Source organism: Macaca nemestrina, chromosome 4 (genome assembly GCF_043159975.1).
Source record: "Macaca nemestrina isolate mMacNem1 chromosome 4, mMacNem.hap1, whole genome shotgun sequence".
Lineage (NCBI taxonomy): Eukaryota > Metazoa > Chordata > Mammalia > Primates > Cercopithecidae > Macaca > Macaca nemestrina.
In genome coordinates this window covers 58,441,839-58,447,119 of record NC_092128.1, presented here as the reverse complement: position 1 = coordinate 58,447,119, position 5,281 = coordinate 58,441,839, and the positions used below count along the sequence as shown (strand labels likewise).

General features: G+C 33.9%; 1 protein-coding gene across 17 annotated transcripts in view; it reads left to right on the top strand.

The window, feature by feature from the left end:
- The window catches only part of LOC105475378 (membrane associated guanylate kinase, WW and PDZ domain containing 2), a 1,478,421-nt gene that overhangs the window by 408,763 nt on the left and 1,064,377 nt on the right, over nt 1-5,281 (top strand). The gene's annotated exons all lie outside the window — the stretch shown is intronic.

The following is a 5,281-nucleotide window of genomic DNA, read 5'->3' as shown; positions in this document are numbered from 1 at the left end:
TCTATATTGTGCCTTAACTTACATTATTTCATGGTAAAATGAGTGCACATCTTTCATGTTTTAATGGTTTGATTGATGTAACTTAAAATGTGTTAAATAGTTTTATGACAAATAATAAATCTTGCTGGCTAGTAGAGTAACTTTGTCAAAACAAAACCTAATACCCTGTTATCAAGTCATTAATAAAATAACCTCATCATAATTTTATTCCTATTCCCAAAAGGGAGAATATAAGAATATTTTAATTGTCTTATATTGTCTATTTTTTAAAAATATATTCATTCAACATGAATACTCGAAACTGTAAAATTTTGGTTTTATTTAACAAGAAAATGAAATTACTTTTTCCTTCCAGAATCTAGATACAAGGCCTCAGCTGCATTTCATTAAACACATAATTGGATATTATGAAACATGCTGAATCTTATAAATGACATTTTAGTGAGGCACTACACATTTCTTCTTAAGAGTATTTAACTTTGAGAAAATATTTGGTACTAAGTTTAGATGACTATTAGAATTTTACAGTGCCTTTAGTTGTCTCTCATAATTCCTTAAAGTAAATCCTGATTTACAAGACTTCAGTGCCAGCATGATGCAGTAGAAAAAGGAAGTTGGGCAGAGCAGGGTTCTGTCCTCAACTTTACATCTTACTAATTTTAAGACCTCGAACAAGTTTTGTAAACTCTCTAAGGTTTAGCTTCCTTGGCTACAACATGGGAACAATAAAACTTATCCCTAGAATATTTTCAGACTTTCTTAGGTTCAAAGTATTAATTTTAGAGATATCACATGTATTAGTTTGCTAGGGCTGTCAGAACAAAGTACCAAACTGGGTGACTTGAACAGCAGAAATCTATTTTCTCACAATTCTGGAGTCTAGATATCTGAGATCAAGATGGCTGCAGGGTTGGTTTCTTCTCAGGCCTCTTTCCTTGGCTTGTTGTAGATAGCTGTCTTTTTCTGGTGTCTTCTTGTGGTTTTCCCTCGATGTGTGTGTCTTCCTATAAGGACATCAATCAGACTGAATTACCTCACCTCATGACCTCATTTAACCATAACGACCTCTTTAGAGGCTGTATTTCCAAACATAGTCACATTCAGAGAAACTAGGGATTAGGACCTCATCATAGAAATTCGAAAGGGACATAATTCAGCTCATAACCCTGCTCCATAACAAATCAAACATATTAAGCTATCTTTGAAATTGTTTTAATATAATTATATACACACAGGAAGTTGCAAAGATAGTACTGAGAGACGTTGCGTATATGTGTATCCCTCACTTAAATTTTTCCCCAATAGTTACAACTTACAGTATTATAGTACAATGTCAAAACCAGCGATTTGACAATGGTATAAGATCATTATTGTTTTATGTTATTTTATCATATATATAGATTCATGTAAACACCATAATCAAGTACAGAGCTATAGCATCGTCCTGAATTTCCCCCTTGTGCTACCCTTTCATTGCCACATCCATCCCTTTCTTCTCTGCCACCATTTTTTTTTTTTTTTTTTTTTTTTTTTGAGACAGAGTCTTGCTCTGTCACCCAGGCTGGAGTGCAGCGGTGCAATCTCAGCTCACTGCAAGCTCCGCCTCCCAGGTTCATGTCATTCTCCTGCCTCAGCCTCCTGAGTAGCTGTGACTATAGGTGCCCGCCACCACGCCCGGCTAATTTTTTGTATTTTTAGTAGAGACGGGGTTTCACCGTGTTAGCCAGGATGGTCTCGATCTCCTGACCTTGTGATCCGCTCATCTCGGCCTCCCAAAGTGACACCTGGCAGCCCCTAACCTGTTTGCCATTTATACAACTTGGATAGATCTTAAAAGCATACACTTAGTTTAAAAAGTCAATATCAAAGATTATATATACCATGTACCTTCATTTATATAACATTCATGAAGGAACAAATTATAAGTAAATATTTAAAATTAACTATATTGAGCTATAATTTACAAATAATAAAATGCACTCTTTTTAAGTATACACTTCAGTGGATTTTGACATGTGTATATACACATGTAACCACAAACCTAGTTAAGATGTAAAATTTTCCATCACCTCCAAAAGTTCCCGTCTACTATAGGAAAACCTCATCCTCACCCCTAGAAGCCACTGATCTGCTTTCTATCACTATAGATTACATTTACTTTTATATAAATGATATCATACAGTTAATACTTCTTGGGTATAGTTTCATTTTCTTAGTACAATGTTTCTGAAATTCATCCATGTGTTCCTGAGAAGTACTCCATTTATTTACCCACTATTCTATTGATACATATTTGGGTTTTTCCAATTTTGTGATATTATGAATAAAGTTGCTAAGAACATTCAAGTAAGAGTCTTTTGATGCACACTTGTTTTTTTTATTTTTCTTGGGTAAATAACAAGGAGTAGAATTGTAGGGTAGTAGAGTCATGTGAAAATGCATGTATACATTTGTAAGAAACTGTCCAACTTTTCCAAGTGGTTATGACATTTTATACTGGCTGCTGTGACTGTGATTGCATTCTTGATTTTGCTCTTAGCTTAAACAATATTGGTGTACACAAATGCTACTGATTTTTGTACATTGATTTTGTATCCTGAAATTTTGCTGAAGTTGTTTATCAGATCTAGGAGCTTTTGGGCAGAGATTATGGGGTTTTCTAGATATAATCATATAATGTGCCAAAATAATTTGACTTCCTTTCTTCCTATTTGGGTGCCTTTTATTTCTTTCTCTTGCCCAATTGGTCTGGCTTGGACTTCCAGTACTTTTAGGAGTGGTGAGAGTCGGCATCCTTGTCTTCTGGTTCTCAAGGTAAATGCTTTCAGCTTTTGCCCATTCAATATGATGTTGACTGGGTTTTTTTTACGGGTGGGTCTCATTATTTTGAGATATGTTCCTGCAATGCCTCATTCATTGAGGATTTTTAACCTGAAAGGATGTTAAATTTTATCAAAAGCCATTTCTGAATCTATTGAGATGATTACGTGGTTTTTGTTTTTAGTTCTATTTATGTGATGAATCACATGTATTGATTTGTACATGTTAAGCCAACCTTGTATCCCAGGAATGAAGCCCACTTGATCATGGTCAATTATCTTTTTTATGTGCTGCTGTATTTGGGTTGCTAATATTTTAGTGAGGATTTTTCATCTATGTTCATTAGGGATATTGACCTGAAGTTTTCTGTTTTGTTGTTGTTGTATCTCTACAGGTTTTTATATTAGAATGATGCTTACCTCATGGAATGAGTTAGGGAGCAGTCCCACCTCCTCAATTTTTTTGGAATAGTTTCAGTAGGATTGACACCATCTCTTCTCTGTATGTCTGGTAGAATTTGGCTGTGAATCCATCTAGTCCAGGGCTTTTTCTGGTTGGGAAGTTTTTATTACTGATTCAATTTCACAACTCATTATTCTGTTCATAGTTTCTATTTCTTCCTGTTTCAATCTTGGGAATGTTTATGTTTCCAGGAATTTATCCATTTCTTCTACATTTCTAGTTTGTATGCATAGAGGTGTTCATAATAGTATCTGAGGGGTTATTTTGTCTTTCTCTGGGGCCAGTGGTAATATCTTCTTTGTCATTTCTGATTGTGTTTATTTGGATCATCTCTCCTTTTTTCTTTATTAGTCTAGCTAGCAATTTATCAATCTTATTCTTTCAAAGACCAACTTTTGGTTTTGTTGATCTTCTGTATATGGTTTTTTATATCTCAATTTCATTCAGTTCAGCTCTGACTTTGGCTATTTCTTTTTTTCTGCTAACTTTGGGGTTGGCTTGCTCTTGTTGTACTAGTTCCTCCAGATGTGATGTTATGCTGTTAATTTAAGATCTTTCTAATTTTTTGATGTGGGTGTTCAGTGCACAAACTTTCTTCTTAACACTGTTTCAGCTGTGTCCCAGAGATTCTTGTATGTTGTATCTTTGTTTTTATTAGTTTCAAAGAATTTATTGATTTCTGACTTAATGTCACCATTTACCCAAAAATCATTCAGACGCAGGTTGTTTAATTTCCATGTAATTGTGTAGTTTTGAGAGGTCTTCTTAGTATTGATTTTTATTTTTATTGTCCTGTGGTCCAAGAGCATGCTTGATATGGTTTTGTTTTTTTCTTTGTTGAGAGTTGTTTTATGGCCAATTATGTGGCTGATTTTAGAGTATATGCCATATGCAGATGAGAAGAATGTATATTTTGTTGTTGTTGGGTGAAGTGTTCTGTGGATGTCTGTTAGGTCGGTTTGGCCAAGCATCAAATTCAGGTCCCAAATGTCTTTGTTATTTTTCTGCCTCGAAGATCTGTCTAATGCTGTCAGTGGGGTGTTGAAGTCTCCCGCTATTGTTGTGTGGTTATCTAAGTCTTTGTAAGTCTCTAATAGGTATTTTATGAATCTGGGTGCTCCAGTGTTGCATGCATATATATTCAGTATATAAATAGTAACCTTGAATGTAAACAGGCTAAATGCCCTACTTGAAAGACATAGAGTGGCATGATGGATAAAGAAGCAAGACCTAACTATATGCTGTCTTCAAGAGATGCATCTCACATGCAGTGACACTCATAGGCTCAAAGTAAAGGGATAGAGAAAAATCAACCAAGCACACAGAAAACAGAAAAGAGTAGGAATTGCTAGTGTAACTTCAGACAAAACAGATTTTAAACCAACAACAATCAAAAAAGACACAGAAAGGCATTACATAATGATAAGGGTGTAATTTAACAAGAAAGTGTAACATATTTTCATGTCCTTAATGGCCATTCATTTCTCTTCTTTGATGAAGAAACCGAAGTCTTTTGTTCATTTTAAAAATCTTGTTCTTCAGCTGTTATTAAGTTGTAAATATTCTTTATAATTGTGAATGCAAGTCTTATGTCAGATATGTATATAGTGAATATTTTCTCCCAGTCTATGCCTTATTTTTTTCATTTTCTTAATTTATCTGTCAAAGAGCAAAAAATTTTAATATTGGTGAAGTCTAGTTTATAATTTTTTAAATTCTTAGTATATATTGTTTCTTGTCAAAGAAATCTTGGCTTGCCTGAATTTGTGAAGATCTTTTTCCATGCATTTTTCTAGAAGTTTTATGATGTTAATTAACTTCCATATTTAGACTGAAAATTCATTTCAAGTTATTTGTCCATGGTATAATATTTGAGCTGAGGCTTTAGTTTTGTTATACATACATATATTTAATTATGCCAGTCCCATTTGTTGAAAAGATTATCCTTTCCCTATTAAGCCATCTTAGAAATACATAAAAACATTTGAAATTTTGTGTC